Raw genomic sequence first — 12,654 nt, 5'->3', positions numbered from 1 at the left:
ATGCCACAGAGCGGTTGGGCTCGTGAGCCAGGGCCGCTAAGCCTGCGCGTCCAGAGCCTGTGCTCCACAACGGGAGAGGCTACAACAGTGAGAGGTCAGCGTACCGCAAAAAAAAAAAAACACTTCCAAATAACTCTAAATGATAAATGAAAATCGGAGATCAAACAGAAAAAAAGAATATCAAGTAATATGTGAAGAGACATGATCACAAGTAACAAAATTTGTAGATGGAATGTGTATTCCCCTTTGAAAAGTTCAAATCTTGGTCAAATGAGGTATTTGTTGGCTTTCTCTTTTATATGAGATATTGTAGAATATGCAAGAAAATTATAAAAAAGATACCTGAGTAACATATAGCAAGATGGTATTGACTGAAGTCCCAGAAAAGGGTGGGAGAAGTTAAAATAGCTGGCCTGTGATCCATTTCTTCATACATTTCCTAGAATTTCCTGGAAGTAATAAGGTGGAGGAAGAGGGCAGGAAAGCAGGAATAATCTCCCTATAAACATACTAGTAACTACACCACCTGGTAAGTAGGTTGATTATGTTTTTTTAGGAGGATGATTCTTGTCTTTAGAATACCACTATCAGAATAGAACAGACTGTCCCTCATTTTGAAAGTCCTTCATTTAGCGTTGTTTATGGTAAAAAAAAAAAGAAAGAAACTTAGAATCTATTGATATGTGTGCACTATCTCCCATAGAGTATTATATAATAAACAACAAGCCCCAAATGGTATACAAATACATATATATATGTATACCAGTACAAAAATAACTTTATATCAGTAAAAAACTGTATATCAGTAAAAAAAAAAAAACTTTTAAGACAAAAATACTCATTAACAAAATAATCAAAATAGAAATTCCATTGAAACAATATTTTTTCTAATACATATTAAAGAATAAATTTGTATGCTTTTATCACCTTATAAAATTTAAGGCATGATACAAAGATAACTAAGGAAAAAATAAAGAGTTGTGTATTTATAAGTTGTTAATTGATCCAAATTCTATTCCTCTTTTATAAGAACAATATATGAATAAGTTAAAAATTAAAGAAATTAAAGCTAGTGAGTTAATTCTATTTAAACATCTTATTTCACATGTGAAAAAGTATTGTATTAGGTTAGCAAGCTGCATTAGCAAATGTCTCGAGATTTCAGTGGCTTAACAATAAAAGCTTTCTTCTCACTAGGATAACAAGGTTGAAGCTATAAGTTACAAGGCAGTTTTCCTCCAAATGGTTATTGAGAGACCCAGTCTTTTGAGTTGGGATTTTGTCATCCATTAGGGGATCATTCTGTGTGTCCAGCTGGTGCAAGGCGAGTCTTAAAAGCATATCGAGTTTTTAAAAGCTTTGAACAGGAAATAACACATTATTTTTACTTTAAGTGCCCTCCTAGAACTAGTCAAATGGCCACATCTGGATGGTTAGACTGACTAAGTAGTTCGTTCTCCATAGCATCTCTGTACTGCAGAAGGCAAGCAGAAATTTAGGTGGACAGCTAGCTATTTCAGCAGCAATGTATGGTTTACTGTGTTGTTATAAGTTCAAAGTTGTAAACCCAGCCTTGTCACTAACTTACTGCATAACACTATGTACTTTTTTTTTACCAGATTTTAGCCTTAGTCTCCTAATTTATAAATAGGAAAATGTTGAACTAAATAATCTCCAAGTTTTTATAGTTATACATTTAAATTTTTAATTAACAATTTACCTATCCACTCACAAATAAAATATGTATAGCAGAGGTTCTAATTGGGTGGGTGCATAACCACCATATATTGCCTTTATCACTCTTAACAAAGGGTTAAAAATAAGATAAATTGATTTTAGAAACTATATTCATGTTATCAATTTGATAGTATTCTAAAATATAAATATTTCTACCCTCAGACTTGGTCCAATGACAAATATTTGGAGAATGTATTATCTTCACAGTTCAACAATAGTATATTTAAAATACTTTAGCTAAAATATACTTTTTATTTTTTGCATTATGTATTTATTTTATTTGTTTTAATACAATGTCACCTTGGTGACTTTTTTTTTTAACATCTTTACTGGAGTATAATTGCTTTACAATGCAGTGATAGTTTCTGCTATATAAAAAAGTGAATCAGCTATAAGTATACATATATCCTCATATCCCCTCCCTCTTGCATCTCACTCCCACCCTTCCTATCCCACCCCCTAGGTGGTCACAAAGCACCGAGCTGATCTCCCTGTGCTACGCGGCTGCTTCACACTAGCTATCTATTTTACATTTGGTAGTGTATATATGTCAATGCTACTCTCTCACTTCGTCCCAGCTTACCCTTCCCCCTCCATGTGTCCTCAAGTCCATTCTCTAAGTCTGCATCTTTATTCCTGTCTTGCCCCTAGGTACTTCAAAACCACTGTTTTTTTTTTAGATTCCATATATATGTGTTAGCATACGGTATTTGTTTTTCTCTTTCTGACTTACTTCACTCTTTATGACAGACTCTAGGTCCCTCCACCTCACTACAAATAGCTCAGTTTCATTTCTTTTTATGGCTGAGTAATATTCCATTGTATGTATGTGCCACATCTTTATCCATTAATCTGTCGATGGACACTTGGATTGCTTCCATGTCCTGGCTCTTGTACAGAGCTGCAATGAACACTGTGGTACATGACTTTTTGAATTATGATTTTCTCAGGGTATATGCCCAGTAGTGGGATTGCTGGGTGGAATGGTAGTTCTATTTTTAGTTTTTAAGGAACCTCCAACTGTTCTTCATAGTGGCTGTATCAATTTATATTCCCACCAACAGTGCAAGAGGGTTCCCTTTTCTCTACACCCTCTCCAGCATTTACTGTTTGTAGACTTTTTGATGATGACCATTCAGACCGGTCTGAGGTGATACCTCATTGTAGTTTTAATTTGCATTTCTCTAATGATTAGTGAAGTTGAGCATCCTTTCATGTGTTTCTTGGCAATCTGTATATCTTCTTTGGAGAAATGTCTATTTAGGTCTTCTGCCCATTTTTGGACTGGGTTGTTTGATTTTTGTTATTCAGCTGCATGAGCTGCTTGTATATTCTGGAGATTAATCCTTTGCCAGTTGCTTCGTTTGCAAATATTTTCTCCCATTCTGAGGGTTGTCTTTTCATCTTCCTTATAGTTTCCTTTGCTGTGCAAAAGCCTTTAACTTTCATTAGCTCCCATTTGTTGATTTTTGTTTTTATTTCCATTTCTTTAGGAGGTGGGTCAAAAAGGATCTTGCTGTGATTTATCTCATAGACTGTTCTGCCTATGCTTTCCTCTAAGAGTTTTATAGTGTCTGGCCGTCCATTTCAGTCTTTAATCCATTTTGAGTTTATTTTTGTATACAGTGTTAAGGAGTGTTCTAATTTCATTCTTTTACATATAGCTGTCCAGTTTTCCCAGCACCACTTATTGAAGAGGCTGTCTTTTCTCCACTGTATATTCCTGCCTCTTTACCAAAATAAGGTGACCATATGTGCATGGGCTTATCTCTGGATTTTCTATACTGTTCCATTGATCTATATTTCTGTTTTTGTGCCAGTACCATACTCTCTTGATTACTGTAACTTTCTGGTATAGTCTGAAGTCTGGGAGCCTGATTCTTCCAGCTCCATTATTCTTTCTCAAGATTGCTTTGGCTATTTGGGGTCTTTTGTGTCTCCATACAAACTGTGCAATTTTTTCTAGTTCTGTGGAAAATGCCATTGGTAGTTTGATAGGGATTACACTGAAGCTGTAGATTGCTTTGGGTAGTATAGTCATTTTTACAATGTTGATTCTTCTACTCCAAGAACATTGTATATCTCTTCATCTGTTTGTATCATCTTTAATTTCTTTCATCAGTGTCTTATAGTTTTCTGCATAAAGGTCTTTTGTCTCCTTAGGTAGGTTTATTCCTAGGTATTTTATTCTTTTTGTTGCAATGGTAAATGGGAGTGTTTCCTTAATTTCTCTTTCAGATTTTTCATCATTAGTGCATAGGAATGCAAGAGATTTCTGTGCACTAATTTTGTATCCTGCTACTTTAACAAATTCATTGATCAGCTCTAGTAGTTTTCTGGTGGCATCTTTAGGATTCTGTATGTAAAGTATCATGTCATCTGCAAACAGTGACTGTTTTAGTTCTTCTTTTCCGATTTGGATTCCTTTTATGTCTTTTTCTTCTCGAATTGCTGTGGCTAAAACTTCTAAAACTATGTTGAATAATAGTGGTGAGACTGGGCAACCTTGTCTTTTTCCTGATCTTAGTAGAAATGGCTTCAGTTTTTCACCATTGAGAACCATGTTGGCTGTGTGTTTGTCATATATGGCCTTTACTATTTTGAGGTAAGTTCCCTCTATGTCTACTTTCTGGAGAGTTTTTGGCATAAGTGCATGCTGAATTTTGTCAAAAGCTTTTTCTGCGTCTATTGAGAGGATCATATGGTTTTTCTTCTTCAATTTGTTAATATGGTGAATCACATTGATTGATTTGCATGTATTAAAGAATCTTTACAATCCTAGGATAAACACTTTATCATGGTGTATGATCCTTTTAATGTGCTGTTGGATTCTGTTTGCTAGTGTTTTGTTGAGGATTTTTGCATCTATGTTCATCATTGATATTGGCCTCTGGTTTTCTCTGTTTGTGACATCTTTGGTTTTGGTATCAGGGTGATGGTGGCCTCGTAGAATGAGTTTGGGAGTGTTCCTCCCTCTGCTATATTTTGGAAGAATTTCAGAAGGATAGGTGTTAGCTCTTCTCTAAATGTTTGATAGAATTCACCTGTGAAGCCACCTGGTCCTGGGCTTTTGTTTGTTGAAGATTTTTAATCAGTTTCTATTTCAGTGCTTATGATTGGTCTGTTTATATTTTCTATTTCTTCCTGCTTCAGTCTTGGAAGGTTGTGCTTTTCTAAGAATTTGTCTGTTTCTTCCAGGTTGTCCATTATATTGGCATATAGTTGTTTGTAGTAACCTTTCATGATCCTTTGTATTTCTGCAGTGTCAGTTGTTACTTCTTTTTAATTTCTAAGTCTATTGATTTGACTCTCTATTTTTTCTTGATGAGTCTGGCTAATATTTTATCAATTTTGTTTATCTTTTCAAAGAACCAGCTTTAATTTTATTGATCTTCACCATCATTTCCTTCATTTCTTTTTCATTTATTTCTGATCTGATATTTATGATTCAGCTAACTTTGGGGTTTTCTTTGTTCCTCTTTCTCTAACTGCTTTAGGTGTAAGGTTAGGTTGTTTATTTGAGATTTTTCTTGTTTCTTGGGTAGGTTTGTATTGCCATAAAATTCGCTCTTAGACCTGCTTTTGCTGCATCCCATAGGTTTTCAGTCATCGTGTTTTTCATTGTCATTTTTTTCTAGGTATTTTTTGATTTCCTCTTTGAGTTCTTCAGTGATCTCTTGGTTATTTTGTAGTGTATTGTTTAGCCTCCATGTGTTTTTATTTTTTATAGATTTTTTCCTATAATTGATATCTAGTCTTATAGCATTCTGGTCAGAAAAGATACTTAATACGATTTCTATTTTTTTTAATTTACCAAGGCTTGATTTGTGATCCAAGATATGATCCTGGAGAATGTTCCATGAGCACTTAAGAAGAAAGTGTGTTCTGTTGTTTTGGATGGATATCCTATAAATATCCATTAAGTCCATCTTGTTTAATGTGTCATTTAAAACTTGTTTTTCCTTATTTTCATTTTGGATGATCTGTCCATTGGTGAAAGTGGGGTGTTAAAATCCCCTCCTATTATTGTGTTACTGTTGATTTCCCCTTTTACGGCTGTTAGCATTTGCCTTATGTATTGAGGTTCTCCTATGTTGGGTGTATAAATATTTACAATTGTTATATCTTTTTCATGGATTGATCCCTTGCTCACTATGTAGTGTCCTTCTTTGTCTCTTGTAATAGTCTTTAGATTAAAGTCTATTTTGTCTGATAATGAGAATTGCTACTCCAGCTTTCTTTTGGTTTCCATTTGCATGGAATAACTTTTTCCTTCCTCTCACTTTCAGTCTGTATGTGTCCCTAGGTCTGAAGTGGGTTTCTTGTAGACAGCATATATACAGGTCTTGTTTTTGTATCTATTCAGCCAGTCTATGTCTTTTGTTTGTGGAGCATTTAATTCATTTACATTTAAGGTAATTATTAATATGTATGTTCCTATTCCCATTTTCTTAATTGTTTTTCATTTGTTACTGTAGGTCTCTTCCTTCGCTTGTGTTTCCTGCCTAGAGAAGTTCCTTTAGCATTTGTTGTAAAGCTGGTTTGGTGGTGCTGAATTCTCTTAGCTTTTCTTGTGTGTAAAGGTTTTTATTTCTCCGTCAAACCTGAATGAGATCCTTGCTGGATAGAGTAATCTTGGTTGTAGGTTTTTCCCTTTCCTCACTTAAAAATGTCCTGCTACTCCCTTCTGGCTTGCAGAGTTTCTGCTGAAAGATCAGCTGTTAACCTTATGGGGATTCTCCTGTATATTAATTGTTGCTTTTCCCTTGCTGCTTTTAATATGTTTTCTTTGTATTTAATTTTTGATAGTTTGATTAATATGTGTCTTGGTGTGTTTCTACTTGGATTTCTCCTGTATGGGACTCTCTGCATTTCCTGGAGTTGACTGACTATTTCCTTTCCCATGTTAGGGAAGTTTTCAACTATAATCTCTTTGAATGTTTTCCTAGTCCCTTTCTTTTTCTCTTCTTCTTCTGGAACCCCTATAATTTGAATGTTAGTGTGTTTAATGTTGTCCCAGAGATCTCTGAGACTGTCCTCAATTCTTTTCATTCTTTTGTCTTTATTCTGCTCTGTGGTAGTTATTTCCACTCTTTTATCTTCCAGGTCACTTATCCGTTCTTCTGCCTCAGTTATTCTGCTATTGATTCCTTCTAGAGAATTTTCAATTTCATTTATTGTGTTGTTCATCATTGTTTGTTCTTTAGTTCTTCTAGGTCCTTGTTAAACATTTCTTGTATTTTCTTCAGTCTATTTCCAAGATTTTAGATCATCTTACTCTGAATGCCTATTTCCTCTTCATTTGTTTGGTCTGGTGGGTTTTTACCTTGCTCCTTCATCTGCTGTGTGTTTCTCTGTCTTCCCATTTTGTTTAACTTACTGTGTTCGGGGTCACCTTTTCGCAGGCTGCCAGTTCGTAGCTCCCACTGTTTTCGTTTCTGCCCCCAGTGGGTAAGGTTGGTTCAGTGGGTTGTGTAGGCTTCCTGGTGGAGGGGACTAGTGCCTGTGTTCTGGTGGATGAGGCTGGATCTTGTCCTTCTGGTGGGCAGGACTGCAACCAGTGGTATGTTTTAGGGTGTCTGTGAACTTATTATGATTTTAGGCAGCCTCTCTACTAACGGGTGGGGTTATGTTCCTGTCTTGCTGGTTGTTTGGCACAGGGTGTCCAGCACTGTAGCTTGCTGGTTGTTGAGTGGAGCTGGGTCTTAGCGTTCACATGGAGATCTCTGGGAGAGCTATCGCCGACTGATATTGCATGGAGCCGTGATTGTCTCTGGTTGTCCAATGTCCTGAACTCGGTTCTCCCACATCAGAAGTTCAGGCTTGACACCCAGCTGGAGTACCAAGACCCTGTCAACCACACGGCTCCTACTATAGATTTTTGAGGGTCTCCACTTTCCTGTCACCCCACTACCTCTGGCTTCTTACCACCACCACCTCCCGCTGCAGCTTCTAAATTATACCCTCAAGCAAATATATTTTCCTTTTAATTTCAAGGAAGTTTTGAGTTACTCCTATTTGCAAAAGTTTTTAGTTAGGGTTTTAAAGACTTCTAAAATTGAGACCTTTTCAAGAAATCATCAATGGCAATGTTCTAATTAGACAAAAGAGCAGTAAAAACAATCTTGTGTCATTATTAGTTTCAGGTTTGAAAGTATTTTAAGGTATAATTGAATTTTAAAACCTTCCTTTATGCAGTAGTTAGAGGGTTAAAATCTTCATTAGTTGAGAAGGGTGTATATTTTAATGTTTCAAAGACAGTACACTTTTACTATTTTTATAACTCTATTGTGAAGGAACTAAAGAGTTTCAGTAATTAATTATCTACTTCAGTTCAATATAGTTTCTTCAACAACAACAAAGAAAGTTTTTATTGTACTTAATAAAATCTAATCTAATAGATACTGTGATAGAAGCTTAACATAATATATACAAAACTCATCCCTCCCTCAGGCTCCAAAACCAATTTACATGTAGATGACACAATTTTATAATCTCCTTTAGCATAATTTAGTTTGCATTTTCAGAAAGCGTAAAATGAGCACTTTTCCATCATGGTAAACAAAAAGTTGTGAATGGATACTTCTCCCATAGTACAAAACACAATTTGAAGAACAATAATTGTGAAGTTCCTTGGGGATTATAATTGATCTAATGCATAAATTTAAAGATAATATAATTATTATTTTCAAATAATTTATTTTTGATTACACATTTATGGTACACTGGTTTTCTTCTCCACTATATCATATATGTGTGTATAGTCTATATTAGTTACAAATCTTGTAATTATAGAAAAGTTATAATATTCTCATATCATACAAATATCAGAAGTTTTCCTTCCTCACAGTCTGGTGTACATATGATTATTATCTGTGCAATGCCCTGAAATGTAGCAGTTGAACTTCACCACCCAGATTATCTGCATGTATTCTCTCTCCTCATATGTTCGGACTCCCTACTCCTCGGCAATGGCTAGTTCTGCTTTGACCTCACTGTTAGAAACTGGTTTCTTCCCTTTTGACCTGTGGTCACATGTGATATTCAGGAAGTCTAAAGAAATACCCTGTTCTTCTCATCTTCTACAACCAAAGCACATCATCAACACCTGGGGTAGATATCTCAAGTGATGGTAATAGATAAGATATGACCCCTTGTGCAGAATATTTCCTTGGTCACAAAACTCATCTTGGAACTTGGGAGGAAGAGTAATTGCCTTCTCTGCCTCTTCGCGCTACATCAGTCAAACCTCATACTCACCAAAGGCATCCTGAGACTTACTTTTATTGTATAATCCTAAAATGCTCAGGAATGCAAATTATAATTCACTTATTGACATAGATATTGCAAAGTAAATGTAAGATTAAGGGTAGTAGAAATTGTTTGGGAAACAGCATGTAATATACAAATAAATAGATCCACTGAAAATAAAACTTGGGCAAACATACTAGCTAGACTGCTAATGGAAAATATTCTTTGATGTTAAAACATGTATTACATATTTCAAGAGAGAAAAAATAAATATGACCAATAAACACAGAAACTATCTTTGACTCATCTACTTTGTATGCTTAACTCTAAACACAGAAGTCCCATGCCCAAATAATAAAGTCCTCATTCATCTGAACTCAGCTAGAAAGAGCCAGAGTGTTACCCAGTGAGGTCCATAGTGTCTGAGTACGCAGATTTCATGTTTCAACTTCGGGGGGATCAATTCATGGACCAAAACAAACTGTATTCACTCTCTTCCCTACGATTTTACAATTTGACATTCCTAACACTAGTGTAACTCTGTCTCAATTACTGTATTTCTACATCTGTTCTTAGATGCATATCCTGAAGCTGAAGAGGGAAATGGTGAATAATAGATTCAAAGACAGGTACAAATGGAAGCAGTAAGATAGAAACATGCTTGGAGGCAGCTACTGTCAGTGGGGTATAATTTTTAATCAATTGGACTATATTTTAAATAGTTTCTCCTCATCATTTTTTAGAAATAATAGGAATGAAATGGCTTTTCCCTGCCATCATAGGGACGTTGAGGAAAGCAAACTATTCTACTAACTTTGTTATACCTTAAGACTTTATTAAAGAATACATAAGAGAGAAATCTCAGAAATGTATTCAACATTTTGAACTAATACCCTTAATCAGGTACACTTAATATCTGACCAAACCCGTTTGTATTTTATTTCATTTAGAAAAGTTTATATTTTATTAAAACTTATTTGAGTTGCAGAATGCCTTTCATCAATAATGTCTTTTATCAGCCTTTAGAAACAATTTTTAAAATTACTATCTTTATTAATTATATGAATTTGTTAAAATCTACTAAATTATCAGGCATAAACATGTTCTTATTAATCAACCCTGATTACTTGAGTTGAGTGCTTATCCCATCTTAAACTCTCTCTTTGAGTTGTAGACGTTAATAAGATAATATACTAGGCATAGTATTTCCTAAGAAAATCTCAGAATAAACAGAACTCATATTCGTTTTATCAAAAACAATTAGAAATTTAATGCAACATTATGCCGAATACTTAATCTACTGTGGTAATAAGTAGTCATTTTAATGGCTCCTTTGGTTTTGGTTTTGCAAAACTGTGTAAAATATGTCTGATTGTTATGATTTAACATTGCAATAACAGGTACTATCAAAACACCTGTTAGAATATTGCAGAAGTCAATATTTATGTTATAATAGATGATACTCTAAGGAAAAATATATAACATATTCAGTTCCAATTACTAGAATCACTTGAGAGTCATGTGTTATTGGCTTTTTAATTTTGAGAAACACTTATAAACTGATTTCAATTCAATTCACAAGTAATTACCCAACAAACACTATCTCCTGAGCACTGTATTAGACGCTAGGGAAATAAAGATGAATAAGGCATGGTCTCTGCCCTAGAGGCAATAACTGTCTTGTGCAATGCAGACACATAAACAGTTGGCCATTATAAAAAATGATGAGCGCAAGAACAGAAACATGTATAAGTTTTAGTGAAGACAGATAAGGGAAAATTATTTCTACAAAAATAAGATACACCATAGAATAGAGGTAGTTTTATTGTACGTGGAATAATTCAGTGTTTTAAACACAAGGTATTTTTAGCGTATGTTTATATGTTGTTAAATGAGTATTTAAACTGTTAAATTTATAATAGTACTACGCATATAGTGCTACGTGTATGTTACTATAAAATAATGATAGTCAAATTTGAATATTGATAAAAAGCAATAAAGTATATTTTTGACAAAAAGACTAACTTGACAAAAAAGAAAGAAAAATACAGGAGAAGTAGGTAAAAGTGGTAAAATCTGTAATTCAAATTACTGAAGAATTTTAAAACCACCTTTGCTTATTTAACAAAACAAAAAAGGCAGTTAGGTGATGCTGAAATAATTCATGTGAAAATGAAGAAGCTCTGGTACTGTTTATGGAGATAAAGAGATGGTATATAGAAACTTTCAAAAAGTAAATTATGAGTTTTAGAGGAGGCATAGAAAGACAAAGAAAAGCAAAAATTACTAAAAATTATATAGTCTAAAAGAATAGAAAAAATGCTGAAACAATCTAGAGAATATCATAAATTTAGAATGTGAATCTGGGAGTAAAATCAGTTGATTTGATGTTTAGGCTTTGATAGCATATTGCTTGGAAGCATGTCTGTAGGTAACACTGAATGAGAGTGCTTGTGAGAGCTCATTAAATACAAATATGTGAAAGTCATCAGGTTAGTATAACTTGATTGGATTTTAGGTGCAATAATTGGTACTTGAGAACTGAGTATAAAGAGAAAACAGCAGGATACCAAGATAAAGGATTCATGCCTTACACATAACCTTTAATGAATATATGCTTGGAGAAAGAACCATAAGAGAATCAGAGATAGAACATGGATCATAGTGTAAAAAAGCAGACAAACACTATATGAATACTTAGCTTTCCCGAATTCAAATATGGCCCATAGGCATGCATCAGAACAAAACACAGCAAAATGAAAAATGTAAACCAAAAGAGAAACAATTATTTCAATTCTACTTAATTAGCATAAGGTTAAGAATGATCTTATCATAGGTAACTTCTGTAAACTTTGTGCAAGTTTCCCTCCAATTTGTGCGAGAATAGGGCATAAAAATAATTAAATTCCATCAAAACCTCAAACTTTTGTCTAACTTTTTAATCTGATGTCTTGATAAACAATGATGATCTTTTTCTAACCCTAAAAGAAAAGCTGCTATGTTGGCTTAGTTGCAAAATGGTTAATTTTATCTATAATATATAGCCATCCTAAATTATTCTGTAAAAGATAAATAACTGTATAAGATTATATAACTGTATAAGATTAGCTTAGAAAGGAGTGTATAAAGTATAACAGAATAAGAAATGGCAATAATATTCATAGAAAATAGATGAAAATCAAGTTCAAAATGTGATTTCAGAAATGAATATGTGTCTCATTAGTCACTAAAATATGAATAAACTGTACTGTCAGTTAAAAGATGAAGATTATATAACAGTAAAAGAAAAATATGTAGCTACGTTTTTAAAAACTGAAAACAGCAAAAATAGAAGGGCATAAACTTCAAAGTGGATATGTGAAAAATATGTGCTAGACAAATACTAATCAAAAGATGATAGTATAACTGTATTTACATGTGACCAAATAAACTTTAAGACAAAACTATACTATATATAGCAGTGCATGTGTGTATTTATGTTTGTATGTATATGTGTTCATATTGTTAAAAGATTCAGTTGGAGACTATTAAAATATGTACCTTTTATGTACATGAAATATAAATAGTTAATATAACTAAATAATAAAGAATGCTAAATAACTCGTAGCAAAAATTCATCAAATAACAATACTCAATAACAAACATACTAAATATTCAATAGCAAAC

This window comes from Leucopleurus acutus, assembly GCF_964270905.1.
Source record: "Leucopleurus acutus genome assembly, chromosome: 15".
Lineage (NCBI taxonomy): Eukaryota > Metazoa > Chordata > Mammalia > Artiodactyla > Delphinidae > Leucopleurus > Leucopleurus acutus.
The sequence above is the reverse complement of the archived record's forward strand: the minus strand, read 5'-3'. Positions refer to the sequence as shown.